This window comes from Macaca fascicularis, chromosome 11, assembly GCF_037993035.2.
Source record: "Macaca fascicularis isolate 582-1 chromosome 11, T2T-MFA8v1.1".
Taxonomy (NCBI): Eukaryota; Metazoa; Chordata; class Mammalia; order Primates; family Cercopithecidae; genus Macaca; species Macaca fascicularis.
Genome location: NC_088385.1, coordinates 25,691,817 through 25,713,276, shown reverse-complemented (window position 1 = coordinate 25,713,276; position 21,460 = coordinate 25,691,817). Strand labels below are relative to the sequence as shown.

Here is a 21,460-nt window from a genome sequence, read left to right as displayed (position 1 = left end):
GAGCTTTTTTCTTTTAGTATTTATCCAGTTTCAAATTTAATACAACCTACCATTATGATTTCACCAGTTGATGATAATTTTGTCAAGCATTACAATTCTTACATGAGAATTCTTATGAAAATAAACTAGATATAGATTTAAATAAGTTCAGGTTATGCTTATTGATGTATAGGGCTTGAAAAATCTAATCAATATTTTTTCTCTGTAAAGATTTCAACTTGTTTTACAGATCCATATTGATGCATTGTAGTTTTTGTTTTTTTTTTTTTTTTTTTTTTTTTTTTTTTTTTTGAGACGGAGTCTCGCGCTGTCACCCAGGCTGGAGTGCAGTGGCCGGATCTCAGCTCACTGCAAGCTCCGCCTCCCGGGTTCACGCCATTCTCCTGCCTCAGCCTCCTGAGTAGCTGGGACTACAGGCGCCTGCCACCTCGCCCGGCTAGTTTTTTGTATTTTTTAGTAGAGACGGGGTTTCACCGTGTTAACCAGGATGGTCTCGATCTCCCGACCTCGTGATCCGCCCGTCTCGGCCTCCCAAAGTGCTGGGATTACAGGCTTGAGCCACCGCGCCCGGCCTGATGCATTGTAGTTTTTAAATAATGTTTCACAAAGCTGCAGAAAATGAAAAAAGATTGTTTTGATCCTATATCTTGTAAATATGAGATTAAAAAATTAGAGTTCTTCAACCTGGTAACAATTTTGTAATTTAGGTGACTAAGTTGAGCCATCCTTTAAAGAACTGGGTAAGTGTTAAAATTTTCAACCCTTAAGTCTAGTTCTAGTTCAAGAAGGTAAATTGGGCACACACTGTGGTCAACTATATTCCCTGAGAATATATTGTCATATAACCTAGACTTTAAAAAAAAAAAAAAAAAAAATGAAACAATGGAGAAACACTATACCCAAGACTGTTCTATCTTCAAATCTGTGGAGAAGGTGGATGCTGAGCTGTTGAAATAATAGACAGACTTCTATTATAATAGTTCAGAATTGCAAAAATTCTATGGAGGGAAGGAGTTATAAACGAGGTGAAACATTGAGAATTAATTGAAGGCATCTTTATTGCATCAAGCAGTTGGCATTTACTCCCAGGCCGAAAAACAAAAAAGGTTATCGGTGGGTGGGGAGGGCAGGGTGGGAAAGGGGTCCTGTAAATAAGTGGCAGAAAATGCCAGTAGAAAGCTGAGGAGTCAAGTGAAGATATTGGTTCTTGGAGCAGCTGTAGTTCTAGAATTTGGAGAGTTCTTAACTTGTCAATAAGAGTTTTTACCCACTCATTCTAAAGTGAAGTTTTCTAAAGGACACGACTCACCCTATTCCACTTTACTTCACATAGAATCACCAGTTACTAGAGGGACTTAATGGGAAAACTGTCTTACATATAGAACAGTAGAGGAAACTCACACCATTCTATATATAGTATTTCTTCTTAAAATATAAGTGGGCAAAACAAGATATTTGAGAAGAATCAGTAGCATGGAAGAAAAAGACTAAGATGAACAGAGATAATTCAGGGAATGGAAGAAAACATATAACACCTAGCAAATATTCAAGGAGACCAAAGAGATGTTACATCCATGAAACAAGAATGGTTTGCAATAAAAAAGTCTTCATCAGAGACCAAGGCAGAACTCTCAGAAATGAAAACTAACTGGAGAAATTTAAAATTTTAATTAGAAAAGTAATACAGTTAAGAAAATATTACAGAATGTAGAACAAAGAAACAAACAGAAAACAAATTAGTGAAAAATATTACACACACATACACACACACGCACACACATACCTCTCTCTATATATATTTAGTTCAGTACTTGCAATATAGGCATCCTAGAGATAAATAGTGAGCAAAGTAGAAGTAAAAATGATCAAGGAACTAATAAAGGAGATTTTCCCAGACTAAATGCAGTCATAAGTCTGCAGTTGGAGTTTGCTTAAGTGTCCAGCACATTAAATTATAAAAGGCTCACCACCTAAACAGATTTTTGAGACATTTGAACATCCAAATGAAAAAACAGAAAATCCTAAAAGCTTTCAGAGACAATAAATAACTACAAAGGAAGAAAAATATGATAAGCAATAGACTTTCAGCAGCAACATGGAGGCTAGAAGGCAATGAAGCGATGCCTTTAAAATTCCAAAGGAAAATTATTTCCAACCTAGAATTCCATACCCAACTAAAGTACCAACCAAGTATGAGGGGAAGTTATAGACATATACATATATGCATGGGCTTACAAAATTTAAACCCTTTCATTTTTCTCAGAAAGTTAGCTGAACATATACTTCTGTATATTAAAGAGGTAAGCTATAGATTCATCCCAGAATAGTAGACAAATCCTGAGGAATGGCAATACAGCATGTCGTAGAGAGAAACCCTGCCAAAGGAGAGTAGGAGGAGAAAGGATAAGCTTCATAAAATGAAAAGAGTAGCTCTCAGATAAAAATAATTAATAAGAGCATACATAAGCCTCAGGATTCAAAGTAAATTACGTAGAAACGATAAGTCAAAACTTTATGAAATGTCAGAACATTTTTATCAGAAAGTCTCAGACTAAATATAATGCAAACAAAAATGTGGTTAATGCAGGGGTCCCAGGCCCCCTGCCCGCACAGTGGTGGGCAAGCATTACTGACTGATCCCCACCTCCTGTAAATCAGCAGTGGCATTACATTCTTATAGGAGAAGGAACCCTGTTGTGGACTGTGCATGTGAGGGATCTAGGTTGCATGCTTCTTGTGAGAATCTAATGCCTGACGATCTGAGATGGAATAGTTTCATCCCCAAATCACCCTCCTCCACCACCCCACCGCCACCCTCATCTGTGGAAAAATTATCTTTCGTGAAACTGGTCCCTGATGCCAAAAGGTTGGAGATGGCTGGTCTAACTGATTACAAGAAAAGAAAATTCACTTGATCTTCATGCTAGCAATAGTCTCCTTCTACTGGCTTGGGACATTGGACCTGACCTGGCCCAAGAGGGAATAACATTTACAAACTCACAGATAATATATATATATAAAGATATTATATTAATATATGAATATATATTAATATAGAGATATATATTTATATATAATTATTTTATGCATGTATATGTTTAACTATTCATTTTTTAATTTTTAGGTGAACATAGAAAAGCTTGGAATAAGAATTCTCAGCTGTGATTGCAGGATAAACTGTAAACATTACCAACCCCAAGAATATAAAAGCAAAAGTGCAGCTGACAGAATATGGGATGTGGCAGATCGGGGCAAAATTACTCCCATCATTAAGTTTGCAGAGTGAGGAAATATTGTCAAAATTTAGTGAAACAAGAAATAGAAGTTTAAGTGTATTTTTAAAGTTATAAATATAACAAACTAAAGAATATAAGTATATAATGATATATAATGAAAATCTAATTAACAAATATTGAGAACAGGATTTAGAGAGGTCAACATGCAGTGAGCGACATATGCACCTTTCACAGAAGGTGTTCAATAATGTGGCATAAGGTTGTTGAATCTAGAAATTTTAAAAAGTAAAAAAAAAAATTATCTAGAGATATGAAGATAGTCAATAGGGAACTTAAAAATGAAAATGGTTGACTTTCTCTCTGTGCAAGCAGCCTGGGGAAAGCTGTGACTATTGCTCTGAATTGTATGTCCTCCGACAAATACTATGTGTTATTTGTCAAATGAACATTTGTTACTTTGATACAACTATTCCTTTCAAAAATAAATGAATAATTTTAAATCATCAAGATCTTGCTTGGACATGAAAAAGAACAGTCTAGACAACATAATTCTGTACTGGTTTATCTACTGGAGAAAATGATCATAGTTGCCATTTCCTGAGCACCGATTTTATATGAGGCAGGATGCTGAGTACTTTCTATACTGAAGATCACAACAAGGTAGAAATTATAATGCTTATCTCAAAGATGTGGAAACTGAGCTTCAGGGAATTTAAATAACTGGTCTGAAGTAATAAAGCAGTTGAGTAGTCGATCCAAACCTATTCCAAAGTCTAAAAATATTTAAAAACCAAATGATAGAGGTCACATTAAATGGTCCCTCAAAGCGTATTTCAAGTCTGACATTCTCTGATTCCAAAGCAAAATAAGATAACATTCTACTCAATTTTTCACGTTAGCCTAAAAATCAATACAGAAACCCAATATAATGTGGGTAACTAGACAGTTTCATTTTCAGGGGTTGCGTGTAAGGGCCAAAGGGTTTATTATCTAGCACAAGTGCCGGAATGTTCACTTGCAGGCCCTTCGTACATCTGGTGTGCCTGCGTCACACTTACACATACTTTATTTGATTAATGTTTTCTTGAGCCTACAACATTTCTGCATGCAAAAATATTACACTGTTATAGGAAAACAGTAAATCAAACAAAAAGGGGTCCCTTTATCAAAGCCTAGTTTATGTTTATTTTAAGAGTGTTCAAAAATCCACTCCATGCGGTTACGTTTTACGGCTCATGAAAACAAGCTCCAAATGTACAGATATTTCATAACATTCCTATCAGCATATAAGAGCTTCTTTCACAGCTGGCACAGAGTGTCCTTTCTTCTGTCTCTTCTAAATCGGTAGGAAGCTCCTTAGATCTCCTTTTGCGAACATTTTCTCTCCTGGCAGTGGGGAATCACAAAGGGGACGCTATTGATCTGGCGCTGAAGGGAAAATTTCCACACGATGAGATAGCTAACATAAGTACAAGTTCAGGCAGGAAACCAATGATTTTATTAATTATTGCTGGTCATGTCATTATAAAAAATACTCAGGCTAGAAGGAAAAATACAGAATGCTAGTATGAGTGTGTGTGTGTGTATGAGAGAGAGGAGAGAGAGGAGAAAGAAGGGACGGGAGATGGGAATGAATGCCATCCTGTAGACACCCCACCAGCACTCACCAGAGGAAATCAAGTTGCCGCCAGTTTGGCTGGGGTTCAGCGCCATCTGCATAGTATTTAAAAGTGAGAGCCAAACTCTGAGCTATTTTATTGGAGTTAGTAAGGAAGCTCTCCAATCTATATCTGAAACTCAACCGTTCCAGCTTCTGAGCATCACTAAAAAGAGCTTATGGAGGTCAAGGAACTTAAAAACAGCACGAGGAGCCGCTTTGCAGTCCATATAAAACTAGGAATCAGGAGCCTGGGCATTTGCAGAGACCACTTGGTCTCTAATGAATGGTGGGAAAATCCTGAGATGGCTCTTGGGAAGAAGATTGTGAGATAGAGGACAATAATAATACAGTATTAATAGGTAAACTAGACACAGAGTACTTACTCTGGGCCAGGCAGGGTTTTGAGGGTTTTAGATTCATTAATTCATTCAATATCCACGGTAGCTTCATGGAGTATTATTATTATTGTCTGTATTTTGCTGAAGAATATTCCAGGATGAGTTCCTACATTATGAATTCTCTTCCTAATGTGATTTTTAATGTTTGTTCCCTCAGAATCCAAGACTGTACTTGTTTTTTGTTTCCAAGTGACTCAGAAGTATGCAAATGTGATTCTCAGTTTCTTTCAATATCCATGAAGCCTTTAAGAAAAACACAGATTTGAATGGATTAATAAGATTTATTGACAGATATAGTTAATAGTGATAACAGCTATTTATTGAATGCTTTCTAGTGCCAAACTCTCCTTTTCATGTAATAAATTAAATTAATCCTTATAACAAACCTATAAGGCAAATGCTGTTATGACACCCATCTATCAATGAGGAAACTAAGTCACCAAGTATCAGGTAGTGTACCCAAGAACACAAAGCTAGTAAGAGGAGGAATTAACCCAAGGCCACAGACTCTAGAGTCTATTCTATTGTTCTCATATCTATTGTTACCACCCCAAAACTTAGTGGCTAAATCCAATACTTTATGATTATTTCTTTCTCAGTTCTGCAGAATAACTTGGCTCAATGAGTGGTCTCACTGGGATCTCTCAAGAAATTATAATCACATGGCAGCAAGGGCTGGAATCAAATGAAGACAAAACTGGACTGGATGTCTAAAATGCCTTTTCACTTACAAGCCTGAACCTTATCAACGATGACTGGAACTGTTGGGAGTCAGCTAGCCTCTGCCTCTCTCCCCATGTGGCCTCTCAGTGTAGGTAGCTTGGACTTCCTCACAGTGTCGTGGTCTCAGGTCTGTCAGATATCTCATATAGCCTGTGGTTTTGCCCAAGTGAGCAATCCAAAAGACCCAAGACACTGTAGCAAAGTTTCTGTTCACTTAGCTTTGGAGGGATGCAGCATCACTTCCACTGCATTCTATTAGTTGAAAACAAGTCACAGAATCAGCCCAGATTCAAGAAGAGGGGATTTCACAACAACAGTGTAGACACTTGGAAGCATGATTCACTAGGGGATTATGTTTGGAGACCAGTACCATAGCTCTTAGCTACATTTATTTGCTGCTTATTCTGCAAACTGGAGAGCTGGAGTTTTGGTTTTAGTTTGAATGAGGCAAAACAATGCTACTGAAAATAAGTATGTAGGAAATCCTTTCCAAAATAATAATCTTTTTCTACTAGAAAAATCTGCAGAGGTGGCATTGAGTCGGCCTCAAGATGATAACAGCAAGAGGAATTACAAAAATGTCTGGAAAGACTCTAAGCCTCATTAGGTAAGATAAAAATTAGCATTTTTTCTAACTCCTTCATTCTTTGGAGCAAAGTTTAAAGTCTCCCTAGAATGCAGGCATTTTCCTATTGAGTTCTTGTCCTGGCTCTGCTGCTAATTAGCCTTGACCAAGTCACTTAACTTCCCAGCAACAGTTTTCTCTTCCTTTAAAAGCCAATTATAAATATTTTCCATCATGGAATTGATGGGAGGATCAAATGAGATTACGTACATAAAAGTGATTTGAAAACTGAAAAGCAAAGAACTTCTTACTATTGGATCTTGCTATTGGCAGACTATTAGTTTGAAGGATGTATCCTCTCTTAGGCAGTAAGCTCTGGGATATCAGGGACTCTCTTGTGCAATGTTCTCATTGCCTAGAACAGAGAAGAGCCCATAGTTAAGGGGAGCATATTCTTTAACATCCAAGTAGGAATACTTTTAAGGGTGAAGAGGACATTTTTAATAATTGTGCTACACAAGAGAAGGTATAAAACAGATGTATGGAATCCTATCCTAGTAGACACTCAATAAACATTTGTTGAATATAAATATTATTTGTATTATTTATTTTTATTTTTGTACTTCCTCATTGTAAATTTCTTGTCATTCTCTCTTATCTCATCCTTCCTTCACTCTCATCCAAGTTAATCTTTATTTCCAAAGCCAAAAGTCAAAGTTGATCCCATATCTAATAGCAAGGTGGCTCTTTCATTAATAGATTTTCACTACTCTGAATGTCAACCTACCTCCCAGAAATTAGAGTGACATTTTATTAATGCCGTATGTAATTTTTTAGTACCTATGACATAGCAAGCTCTGTCATAGCTGGTCAGGGGGAAGCAATGGCTAAGACAAGAAAGATCCCTGCCTTCAGAGAACTTACGTTCATGTGTAGGAAGACAGATGATATACATATAAAGATAATGATCTCAGATTCTCCGTGTTGTAAAAGGTAATAAAACAGGAAGATTTGGTAGTCAGTGATGCAGGTTTTAGAAAAGGCAATCTAGAGAAAGGAGGCGTTTCAGCTGACATCTGAATGAGCGAAAGATCTAGACATTTGAAGAGCAGAGGAAAGTGCTCAAAACAGAGAAAGCAGAAAATACACAGGCCCAAGGCGGGATGAGCTGGACAGTGCACTGAGGAAAGGAGAGCTCATGTGGCCAGAACCTAGGAAACCAAGGCAAGAGGTACAATTGTGATTGGAGAACACTGGCTTTGAATTCACATAGACCTCTGTTAGACCTTCTTATTCCTATGGTATTACCAATTATACCCTCCAAGCCTACTTTTTAGAATTAATGTGAGGATTAAACAAAAGAAATGTATTTGAAGGCTCCTACACAGTGTAGATGTCATACAAATGAAGAATGCCAAAGAGTTTCAAAATTATCTTAAGTTTCTCAAATGAATACTCCTGAAATAATTCATGAAGGGCTGTATTTGTAACCCACTAATCCAAGGACTAGGTGTAAAAATTAAAACTAATATCATCTGTAAGGAATTGGAGGTTATATATTTTTTTCCTGATGGTCGTTGAGAACTTATGTATGTGGTCGATCTGAATACAGATTAGCAGAATACAAATTTGAATAACCTGGCAATCATTTGTGGGAAACTCCTCTTGCACCCTTCTCTTGTGCCCTTTTCCTGTTTCCCAATCTCCTTGTCCAGTGTTCCTTACACATACTATTAATTTTCCCACTAATATAACCGGGGCTCAGGCATTAGGTTCCCCATCTTCTTTTTAACCCTCACCACAGCCTACTCCCTTTCATAGAATAAAATACTGCCGTTTCTAAAGAAACCTCAAGCTAGTCAGTCCATACTGAAAGGGTTTAAGCTTTCTAGTTAGAACTTGGCCTTTTTGTGCTTGTCCTGCACTGCACCTGTTGTGCAGATGCCATTCCAGCCGCTCTCCACTGAAATGGACAGTGTATGAAGTTCTTTGTGCAACTCTGCAGGTGCATTAATTATAGACTACCTGGATGCATCTAGAACATTTGGCAGTAGCAAGACTGCGGTTAATGTTCTGTTAAACAATGTTTCCAATGGTGTATATTGTGGAGAATTACAAGAGACAGTCAGATAATGGCTTACTATAATCCAGGAGCCATCTGATCACCTCAACTGCATCCCTACTCAATTTTGTTGCAAAATAAATCTTTTTCTTTGATAATGAGTCTTCAAAATTGGTAATAGGTATCTGCCTTGGAATAAGGTATGAGAGAGTAATATTTACTGCCACAAAAATAATTTCTAGTCAGGGAAATTCATTAGCATTACTGAAATGTTGGCTCTTGTATGAATGTGCCCTAGCTCTTCTCTGAAGCCAGGAATCCCAAAGGCATTTTCTTACTTTGATTTGAAATGTGGAAAAACTCAGCACTGCCAAAGATTGCATTTTTTAAAAAAGGTGAATCTGAGTGGATTTTCCACCAAATGCATAAGAAACCAAAGCAATTTGAGTGACCTGTATTGAAAATTTAAAAGCACTCATGTGGAATAGTCAGCGTGTAGATCTCTCATTTGAAAAAGAATAAAGGTAATTAAATCATCCTTTTTTAGTTAGTCCAAAGAATACCCACTAAGATGAAACCAGTTTGCCAGCTCATTAGGTAAAGTACATAAAGGCAGCCAAAATCATCTTAGCTCCCCGGAAGCTCAGAGAGCTTCAGGGAGTGGACCAACCAATACAGAAAGATTGGTCAGGTATGTGTCCTCTTACCCAGGGAGAACAGCATCTCCACTAGAGGAATGGCCTGTTTCCCTAGTCTTTCAACTAGATAAGAAAATGTTTTTGAGAGCAATTCTTTGACTCAGGGAGGAAGGTGCAGGTGACAGCAGGGAGGGGCTGGAGTTTTTTTATTAGAAGGAAAAGAAACTTAAGAAATCACGCTGTTGAAACTCACTATTTTCAGAGAAAGAAAGTTTTCAGTTACTCATGTTCAATCATCTTGTAATAACACTGAAGGAATATCAAGGAAGTATTCCTAAAAGAAAGTTATTTAAGGCTAAGTTTGGGCAACTCCTTCAGTTACATTGGGCCATTAGTACCTAATGATAGAAGCTGTCTTGAATATGAAAAGGGATAAAGCAGAAAAAACAAGAAAGGAATGCTGGGAAACAACCAGACGTAAGTCAATACTTCAATTTCATACTTGCACTAGTTCCTCTGCTTTTCTTTGTTTCCTCTTGTTCTTCCATGTTTACCTCTTCCAAAAAAAATACAGCCCAAATCTCACCAGAAAAAAAGCTAACTTTCATGTCTCTCAGTAATTTTATTTAAAATACCATCACCATAGACTAGGAAAAGCTATTTAAATGAAACAGCATAACAGTATTCCATTTGCCTCTGGAATCATGAAATCAAATATAAGAAAACTATTTTTTTTCAAGTTAAAACCTTGAAGTTTCCATGGAAAACGAAGATCATATTCCCTAATCATTAACAACTATGTTGTATCCCAGCCTCAGTCTCAAATTTATTGAGTCCCATGTGTACAGTATGGGATATCTCCACTGTGATCCCTTCAAAACCAGCATTTATACTGAACCTATAACCTCCTCTTCAGATTTTTTGCATGGCATACACAGATTCCCAGATTCTCATACTCCTACCTCCGGGATCATTGTGGAGCTACTGCTACTCTCCTTCACAAATAATTCAATCCCATATACTTCACTAAATATGTACTGAACTCTATTAAGTGCCTGAGAAATAAAGCTAAATAAAAGAACAATCCTACCTTCCAGAGACTCAGAGTGTGGTGTGAAAGAAAGACACATATGCAAGTGACTACAACACAAGTTGGACTAGGATCAGCTCTAGCGTAGACATGCAGAATGAAATGACTGAGGAGTAGAGTTTCAACAGGCAGAATGTGAGGGAAAGCATTCGAAGCAACTGTGACAACACGAGTACAAGCACAGCGTGAGAGACTAGTGAGTATATTCAAGGAAACGAAAGCGCTCGGTACATGGCGTGCCTGGTAGAATTTGGTGAGAGAAGAGGCTGGAGAGCTAATCCACGCCCTCTGTCCATCAGAGCACAGATCACACCAAATGTGATCCTTCCTTACCCTGCATTCTTTTAACAAATCTGTTCCTATTCATGTTGCCAGGAGGAGATTTTTCAGTCCGTTCATCTCTTCATGTTTGATCTGCCTGATTACATTATAAATCCTTAAGGAAAGAAATCATGTCTCTTTCCATGCACTCCAAACAAAAGCAAGTATCGTGCACAAAAAGCATGCTTCACTTCTTGGAGATTCTAGTGGAGATACTTGGCGTATTGCTCCAGAGCCCAGGGTTTTTAAAGCAATTTTCTTCACATGTGAAGACTTCAGTAGAGAAGAAAACATCCTTAGGAAGTATCATGAGTTACCAACATGGGGGCAAGGGAGAGGAATCTAATTTTTGCTATTTAGAAGCAGGCCTGGAAGTGTACAATATTCATGATTCCCTGATTATTACAAGATGGGAAAAATCATGGAATGCTAAAAAAAAAAAGAAAAAAGAAAAAAAGAAACCTCCTACTGTCTAAACAACCATCTCAAGCTAGATACAATAGATTATGAAAATCAAACTTCAAGATCTACTAAAATCATCAGTCTGAGACATCTTATTCTCTTTTTATCTCCTCCCTATAACAATATTTCACAGTTCAAGTTTTGTCATCACTTGTCCTTTTTACAATCTTTTTCACAATTTTAAAGAATGTAACATGCGTTCTGTAGAAGAAAAAAAAAGACAGGATTGCACCAGATTTACTCTGACCTTTTTAAGGTTCCAAATTTAGTTAGTTAGCCATTTCTATCCTCCTAGCTTTTCAGAAGCTCATGTGTTAGAACTAAAAATGGCAAACCTCTCCAAATTACCAGCATTTAAAAGGTTAAACAGTTTATTTTTATCCCACTAGCAGAGCATGAAAGCTCCAGTGTGTTCAGACTTGCTATGACAAAGATCACAGCAAGAATCCAGAAATTATCTGTTTTTAACCCTTTCCATTTACAATCCTCAGATCTCAGTCTGGGGATTTTCTTCCCAAATTTTGCAAGCTGTTAGACGGTGGCTCTCAGAATCAGTCAGCTAAAGTCCTGTGGTGCAAGGCTACTACCTTTCTTCCTCAGAGTAGATCATCTTGGTCCGTAGGAGTCCAGAGTGCAGAATTCAAAGACTCCTAAGTATGGAACTCTCACTGCAGCATATGGACTCCACCCTCTGGGCTACTTCAAGGAACATCTGATTTTTCTATGTAGGGCAGTTTTCCCTCAAATGAACATTCTGATTTAGGTAGATAGATTGCTTTTTTCGTGGCCAGAAATAAATATTTTCAACGATATTGAGTGAAGCAAGAACCAGACTCACATACCTTTTGTGTAAGGAGACACAATTTCATAGAAAAAAACAGGAACTTTGGAAGTAAATACCATTTACAAAATATATATTTTGCTTCTCGCTCTCTCAAACTCTCTCTCTCTCTCTCTCTCTCTCTCTCTCTGATTCTCACAATTGCTTTTTAAAATTCACCATTTTAGGGCACACAGGCAAAAAGCGAGAACCCCAACAGTAATAGCATAGGCTTTGTCTTGATACCTATCAATTACACTTGTGTAAGACTTCTTTTTAAAGATAAATGGGGGTCACCAAGAGGGAAGGCTTGGCAAAGGAAGGGAAATTAATCTACAGGTGCTCCTCGACTTCGCATGGGCCTGCAATCCCGATACAGTTCTTAACAGCCTTGTTTCTTGATTCCCTTCCACCTGAGTACTTTCAATTTTCTACCAAAATAGCCATGGCTTGTCTTTTCCTACCCATTTCGAAACCTGCTTTCAGAGCACATAAATGGGTGGCATAATTTTCAAGCATGAGAAAAGTGAACTACCCACTCTCACAAAACAAAGCCTGCTGGGCTGTTAAAAAATGAAAGAATTAAAACAGAGTTTTTTGTTTCTGATACGAGAATGCTTGGTCTGGCCTTTGGAGGCATGGCTTAGGCTTTTGTGACCTATGCTCTGAAAGCCAGACTAGAAAGCAGAGTCAGGATGTGTAGTTAAAATACAGGTATGAGATAAAGAAATTCACGACTTATGCAAAACTGATTCTCTCTGGGGTCCTAAAAACTACGCCTCTATTCTCAGAAAACGAAAATGTAAGTGATAATAATGTGTTACATTCCTTGAATATATCAGCCGTACAAAACCACTGCTAGCCTAGGTTTTAAAAAATGTATTTGCTCTCTTCAAGGAATCTTTCTGCATAATATAAAAGTTCTCTTTTTTGCCACCTTTTTGAACACAGGGATGATGAAAACGCAGAGAAGTCAAATCTTATGTAGAGTTAAGTTCTAAATTCAGGATGTAAGGTGAAAATTACATAGTTGAAATTACCCTTGAAAATCCCTCAAATTATCCATAAAGTAGAGTATACATATTTTTGTATGTACAACATTATACAGTAATTTTTATTCATGCTAAATTATGGGAACTTCAACACTGGATTAATGGAAGGAATAAAAAGAAAATCTATGCAACTCTCTGGACATTCAAAATATTCTGTAGGAAAAGATACAGCATTGCAAATCTTCTTTTTGCTTGCTTGATTTGCTCTATATCCCCTTAATATTTATCTTCTATAACCCTAATACATGTTAATAGATTTTTTTGTGTGTGCGAGGATTATCCAAGTTAGTAGAGCCAAATCCTACCCCAAAACATATGTATGGAGGCTTGATATCATCGCTTGTGATCAATTATGATTTTATAATCCTAACAATTCTAATAATGCTATAAAATGTATTCAAATTCATTACATTATCTGCCTCTTATTAAGTAATGGGGACAGGTATGAGCATTGTCGATTGTAGATGAAGGGAAGATGACCTGGAGTTTAAGCTTCTTGTTCAAGGGCACACTGCTCATTAAGGGCAGAACAGGGGATTAAAACCAGATTATCTCATTCCTAGTTTAGTGCTTCTGCCAAAGGATCAGAAGAAGGCAATTGACACAGAAACAATGTACCTTCATTTGGGAGACTGTAGGGTATTTAAAAAAAAAAAAAATCAAGAGGAAGGAAGAAAAAGCAAAGCCTGTTGTGGTCACCCACTTTAAGATCCATCTTTTGGAGGAGAAAAGGATTTATGAATTAACAAAGACAAAATAAAAAATATGGGTGATTTATGAGGATTCTAGGAAAAAAAGAGGAGATAAAATCCCAGTAATCTGGCAATGTTTGGAATGTCAGTTATTTAGAAAGACTTACACTGACACCAACCACAGCTGAAATACTTTTTGCACATACCCTTAAAAGCTTTGCAAAATATATCAAGGGAAAAGAAGAAAAAAGAAGGAGAATAAAGAAAAGAAGGAGAATAAAGAAAAGAAGGAATAGAAGAAAAACACAGAGATATATCCTCAGGGATAATTTCTGCTGAACCTAGAACCCACTGAGAGCCTACACCCTTCTCTCAACTACTCTCATCTCTCAACTACTCCTTACCCCAACACTCACATGCAAACACACAATAATCACCCACATTTATGTTTACGAAGTGTGGAGAAAAGGGAATTCCACTTTTACGGTATTGAATAAAAATTGACATGATTACATAAGCACCCAAAGGGTTGGTGTTCTATAGGAAGGTTCTGTTTTAAAGCTGGATGAGAGAAAGGACTGCTCTTTGGTATTGAGGAAATCCATTCTGATTTTATCCAGTTTCCATTTTGCTTTAATCTAATGAGAAAATAGTCCATGCTGGTAGTAACCAAAGGAGTTATTTTTTTCCAGATTAGGATTACCTTGCCCATTTTCTTGAATTAGATGCAGACATTCTCATTTCAGTTTCCATAACGAAATAAAAAGATTAGTTGTGCCCAAATTCTTCTTGGAATAATGGTACAAAATAATCTGTTTTGCTAAAAAATAAGAAAATTATTTTATCATCCAAATAAACAAATGCATTATAATTAGTATGAATGTGGACTTGAGGGGATCCAGTGCATCACACAAGGAAATGTTACCCACTCATATTTGTAAGGAGGTGAAGAATGTAAGGAGTGCTACAATTCTGTTAGTAAGAAACTCGAAGGAAAGAAAACATGGATGAGAATGCTGAAAACAGAGGAGGAGAGAAGAATCAGCAAGAGGGAATTCCAAAAGAAAGTGGCCAGTGAAAATTTTACTATGGTGGAGCTACTGAAGAACATTTTAAGAATGAAATTTTCTAACATTGTTATCATTTAAATTGCTTATTCGATTTAAAGCTTCCCACTCTCTCTCCCCATTCCAATATGTGTATGCATGACCCTGTGTGTGTATATGTGTGTGTGTGCATATTACATTGTAAAGTATATTATCTTTACAAATGTTTTGTATAAAAGAGATTTTGGTGAAATCAATGAGTTGAGTTTCTCATTTTTGTTTTCTAAGAGTAGGATAAAGCAAACAGAGAAGCAGAGGCCACAGTTTGCACTCATTCCTCCATTTAATCAGAAAATAGTAACTGCATACTTGCTATTCTAGGCAAGGAGGATGGAGACAGAAGTTTCCTTTCCTCATAGGGCTTCGATTTGAGAAAGTAAGAGAGCTAACAATAAATCAAAACATAAAATAATGCCAGGAAATACTAAGAAAGATTAAAAAAAAAAGTTAAAGCAACTAGATAAAAAATGGTATGTTACAAGGAACAATAAGTATTTCCACTGACTTCTCATCTGCAAAAGGTAAATTCAGAGGCAACGGAACAACACCTCTAAAGTGCTAACAAAGAGTAATTGTCATTTCAGAATTTTATATCACAAAACTATCTTTCAAAAATAGGGTGAAATATAAACTTTTTCAGATTTAGAAAAAGCTGAGCAAATTCACTGCTGGGAGATGTACATTAAAGGAAGTTCTTCAAACCAAAGGAAAATGAGACCAGATATAAAGCAAAATCTATAGAAAAGAATGAAGAGCAACAACAATGGTAATTAAGTGTGTAAATGAAAGACTTCATTTTCTTCTTGAAATTTTCTTAAACGACCATTGAATTTTTATAACAAAACTATGGTGATGAAGTGCAGTGGCATCTTGTGTAGAGGAGCAGTGATACAAATGTTTTCTAGCTTGATCTACATAGGATTATAGAGTGTTTACATAAGTTAAAAATTCATCAAATTTATGCAAGTTATACCTCATTTACTGCATGTAATTCTTCCTCAGTAAAGTATTATTAGAATAAAAGACCATAAGGACACAGAAAGATTTAAAGTTCAGTGATAGAAAAAGATATAACAGGAATATATAATAAAAGAAAGCAGTGTGGCTGTGTTAATATTAGTCTAAATGGTCTCTAAGGAAAAATTATTATAGCTAAAAAAGATGTGTTATATAATAATAAAATATTTAATGCACCAAGAAGATTTTAAAATGTAACCTCACAATATAAAGCAAGAATGAACACAACTATGAAATAAAAACAGAAAAATCTACCTCCAACATAAGGTACTTCAACATATCTTTCTCAGGAATTGACAGATCAACAGAAGGAATTTTAGTAAGTTGTATAAAATGTAAACAATAGGCCGGGCGCAGTGGCTCATGCCTGTAATCCCAGCACTTTGGGAGACCAAGGTGGGAGGATCACCTGAGGTGGGGAGTTCAAGACCAGCCTGATCAACATGGAGACACCCCGACTCTACTAAAAATACAAATTAGCCAGGCATGACTGTGCATGCCTGTAATCACAGCTACTCGGGAGGCTGAGGCAGGAGAATAGCTTGAACCCGGGAGGCGGAGTTTGCAGTGAGCCTGAGCCGAGGTCACGCCATTGTACTCCAGCCTGGGCAACGAGAGCAAAACTCCATCTCAAAACAAACAAACAAAAAAATGTAAACAATACAATTAATAAGTTTGATCTAAAGGGCATATGTAGACTATTCAACACAATTAGAAATTGTATTAGTCCATTTGTATACTGTTTAAAAGAACTTCTCGATACTGGGTAATTCCTAACAGCAAGAGGTTTAATTGACTCACAGTTCAGCATGGCTGGGGAGGCCTCAAGAAACTTACCATCATGGCAGAAGACAAAGAGAAACCAAGGCACCTTCTCCACAAGGTGGCAGGAAGGAGAAGTGCCAAGTGAACAGGGAAGAGCCCCTTACAAAACCATCAGATCTTGTGAGAACTCACTCAGTATCCCATGAACTGCATGAGGAAAACCACCCCCATGATTCAATTACCTTCACCTGGTCTCTGTCATGACATGTGGGGATTATGGGGATTACAATCCAAGATGAGATTTGGGTGGGGTCACAAAGCCTAGCCGTAGCAGAGAAGCTCTTTTTTTTTTTTTCCAGGTACAAAGGGTACATATACAACAACTGACTATGTGTCAGGCCATAATTATAACAAGCCTCAACCAATTCCACTGATTGCAACACAATTAACATTTAAAAGTCAGTCATCAAAACCCTAGTAGTTAAGAAATCTTAAAAAACGCATTTCTAAAGTACTCATGCATCAATAATAATAATGGAAATAAGAGAATCAAATTTGAGACTTTTGCCATCAATTAGACCAGAGAATGGTGTGGTTGTTAAAAAAGAAAGTGGAATTCATTTTTGTCTTAAGACGGGAGATATGGTGTGTTTGTGTAATGATGAGGAAGCATCCTCAGAACGCAGGGAGAAATGATGATGCTGGTAGGGTAATGGGAAAGGCAGAGTCCTTAGTCCTTAAGTATTGTTAGTATAAAAATCCATAAGGACACAGGAGGACTTCGCTTTAGGGCAAAGTGAAATGGAATAGAATTCTGCCTGCAGGTGGAGAGGTTTCCCTTAACATCCATCCATTCAAACGTGAAGAAAGGCAGGGGCTTTGGGAACACAGGTGGGTAGATGGGGACATTTAGCAGGGAATAGATTAGAAGTGATCCTCTGGTTTTTTTTTTTTTTTTTTTTTTTTTTTTTTTTTTTTTTTTTGAGAAAGAGTCTCACTCTGTCACCCAGACTGGAGTGCAACGGTGTGATCTGGGCTCACTGCAAGCTCTGCCTCCCAGGTTCAAGCGATTCTCCTTCCTCAGCCTCCCGAGTAGCTGGGATTATAGGCGTGCACCACCACGTCTGGCTAATTTTTGTATTTTTAGTAGAGACGGGGTTTCACCATATTGGTCAGGCTGGTCTTGAACTCCTGACCTTGTGATTCGCGTGCCTCGGCCTCCCAAAGTGCTGGGATTACAGGCATGAGCCACCGCGCCCGGCCAGTCCTCTGATTTTTAAAAATATTTTCTCAGTAAAATAAGCAGCAAGGCAATCAGTTGTAGGGAACAGTAGAGAAGGGATGTTAGAGACTTCAGGGGAAAGGACAATGTGTGTGGTCTTTGTCTTGGAGAGTGGGATAAGAAATTGGCCAGGGAAATACAGTGAGGCAACTATAAGAGCCCTCTTGATTTTATTACTCATAAATTTAAAGGGAATCCAGTCAGCTAGCCAGTCTGTTTCTTTCCCTAGCTGTGATAAACTGTTCCGCGGCATTGTGAAGTGTGCAGTGACCTGGACATATGCCCAAAGGATGGGATTTTGTCAAGAGAGGAAGGAGGAGAAATAAACCATCAAGAGAGAGGACAGAAGAGATCACAAAGATGAACAGAGTCTAAACTGGGTAAAAGGAATGTAAGACACAAGGAATGAAATCAGTAGTGTAACAGCAATTGGGTCAAATGTGATATGAATGTATAAGTCCACCAGTGCATTTCAGAAGTCTTCGGAGATTTTTTTAATCTCTTGAGGTCATGGAAATAGGGATTCTAGTTTATTTTCACCATATTTCAAGAAGCAAGGGTGTCACCTGGCATCTAAAATGGAAGGTTTTAAGCCACATTATGTATTTTATCAAATTTGATTTTCATAACCTGAATAAATTAGAGTTAAAATCCCTAGTGGGCAAGAACTATTGTTTATCTTGATCACCGCCATATTTTTGGCTTTTAGTCAAGTTCCTGGCCCACAGTATGTGCTTCATAAGTATATGTTCAATATATTAATTAATCCCAAATTTACAGATTAAGAGATGGAAGTCAGAATGGTTACAGAACTTTTCCAAGGTCCAAGAGACAAAAATAAATGAAGCCACTCTAGGACTCAGTCTTATGACTCTTCTTAGACCAGCTCCCTTTCCACTTGCTGGTGCTACTCTTGGATTATACAAGACTGAGAGAAAGGTGAAGAACTGTCCTAAAGAAACCAGCTTACCCTCCTACGTTATCCCTTTGTACTCCTTGTACTGTCTAGCTAAAGTACGAGGCATCTGAGGGACTGGGGTAGACTTGAGGGGGAAAACACAGCAGATGATCTGATACAGATGCATATAGAGTGGTGGCTTTCAAAACTTTTAAACTGTGATCCACTGATTGTATATACATATTATATCACAACCCAGCACAAGTATTTGCATACACACACACACTGAAAAAAAGTTTCCTGAAGTAATACTTACCTTGACTTCTGATTACTAACCCTTACTTATAAGAGATAAAGTCTGATATTTTCTGTCCTATTCTATTATTTCTATATTATTCCATTCTTTTAAAAATGGTAGTAGCAACCAACATATGATTTCACAACCTTAGCAGGCAGTAATCTAACATTTGAAAAATACTATATAGAATGATTTATGTAAGTCCATGCCATTCTTTCCTCCTGCTTTCCAAGTTGAAGGAGTGGTCTCAACAGTTTTTTACAGACTACAGGATAGCTCATAGTCATCATCATGATGCAGTCATTCTACATTTGTAAAATATTTTGTCATCTTCTGAATGCTGATTCCCACTTTCTTTTCTATACAACACCCCTAGACCTGTGATTTAGGCAGAGAGATGCATTATCCATATTTTATAGCTTAGGAAAATAAAGTTCAAGATGCTAAGTAACTTGACCACAATCACACAGTCAATTAGCAGCAGACCTATAACTGGTAACTGAGTGTTCTGCCCCCAAACCAGTATCTCTTTTAACTGTGTCTCTATCACCAAAACCCAAATTGTTACACAAGGAGCACTGAATTCTACCAGATTTCTGGATAAAGTAAAATGTGGGTAAAACAAACTCAAAAAGGAATTTGGCTGAAAGTCAAAGGAGTCGGGAGAGGCCTGCTCTAAGGCATCTGGGAGGCCAAGTAAATGCAATGCCCTATAGACAAAGGGATATCTTAATGCATATGTATACGAATACATGCAAGGTAGCTAGTTTATTACCAAGATCACTTAAACCTGTAAGTGCTTATTTTTACTTGTTGCCTGATTTATGTGGGACTGGCATTCAGACTTAAAATAAATCTCTTTGTACTAAATATAAAGTTAATCGATGTTTTCAACAATAAAACATGAAAAAGAAAGGAGCTATTCAAAAAACGTCTTGCCATTCTATTTTTTTTAAAAATCATGTCTTCATTTTCCTTGGCATCCTGAGAAATATTCCCTCAGGAAATTAAAAATCGTCCACCATTGTATACTTATCTTTCTACCCTGTTACAATTACAGAAGCGTTGAGATTCAAAAGACAAAGGCTTAACTGTTTTCAGAGACAAATTTATTACCTGTAAGAATATAGACCATTTCTTGTATTCATATACACCTTTCAGATCCTAGGTAAAATAGATGGTGATAACAAAATAAGCCCCAACTTAGACTGAAGAATCACAGAATATGAACAAGCACTGGTTCCAGATAAAGAACAAAAGGAAGCACATGTGTTTTCCTCACAACATTGTCTGATGTTGCTAGAAAGCTCACACACAACAGGAATACATTTTGGGAGCTCTTTGCATTGCCAGCCTTGGTGAAGCAACTTCTTTTTAAGATTTATCAAAGCATAAAGTGAGGCCGCTTCTACAAAGGATAAACTACTGTGGAAATGCAGTAATACCGATCAAAAGGTTGTCTCAAGGAAGGTTTTAAGAATGCTCATTGGAAGCCAATAGATGGGTCAGAACTTGGAAACTACATTGAAAGAATCTTGAATTTGCAATTCTAGGAAACGCTTTCAAGGTGACATAAGGACAGCCCTTTGGAATTGATTTTAGAAAATGGAAAGCAGGTTTGGTGCCTCCATATGGGAAACCAAAGATTTAATTGGAAAACAACTTAACATTGTCTGCTACGTTATAGTGGTTCTTTTGTTATGTGGTGTTTTTATTATTTTTAACTACTCTCTTTGTATAATCTTGTCCTGTGTTTACTCTACAGTTTCCTTTTGTTTTCTTGTCAACACACTGACTACAGACAAGAAGACTATTATTTGAGCTTACTCAGTGGCTCTTACATTGTTCATTGAGAAGATCACATCACATCTTAACACAGATGTTGGCAACATGTCTTGCCTGAAAAATGCGAACTGATTTTATTTTTTCATTACAGCGTTCAGCTCATTTATTTTGTAAGTGGACTCAAACGTCCTTTAAAAAATCTGAAAGTTTTGAAATATAAGATAATGTGAGTATGCCGGTTTTAAATGTCCTTTATTAAAGTTAGGAAAGAGACATAAATATCCACGATACTATTAAGATATACAAGCCATTTTCTAAGATTAGGAAATACTCTACATAAACTCCCCCTTCCCTTTCTTCCTTACTTCCTCCCCTTCCCCTTCCCCTTCCCCTTCCTTCCTTCCTTTCTTTCTTTCTCTCTTTCTTTATTTTTTTTTTGACAGAGTCTCGCTCTGCCACCCAGGCTGGAGTGCAATGGCAGGATCTCAGCCCACTGCAACCTCTGCCTCCCAAGTTCAAGCAATATTCCTGTCTCAGCCTCCCGAGTAGCTGGGACTACAGGTGCATGCCACCACGCACGGTTAATTTTT

General features: G+C 37.2%; 1 long non-coding RNA gene across 5 annotated transcripts in view; it reads right to left on the bottom strand.

Moving 5' to 3' along the window:
- Positions 1–21,460, bottom strand: part of LOC135966186 (uncharacterized) — a 336,730-nt gene that overhangs the window by 244,660 nt on the left and 70,610 nt on the right. For 2 of the 5 annotated variants that reach the window (XR_010579323.1, XR_010579322.1), the window contains exons 2-3: positions 6,894–6,997; positions 5,280–5,537 (exon numbers count right to left, since the gene is read on the bottom strand). The exons of 2 other annotated variants lie outside the window; for them this stretch is intronic. This is a non-coding gene — a long non-coding RNA (uncharacterized lncRNA). The remainder of the gene's footprint in view (positions 1–5,279; positions 5,538–6,893; positions 6,998–21,460) is intronic. One more of the 5 variants, XR_010579324.1, reaches the window with a different exon arrangement.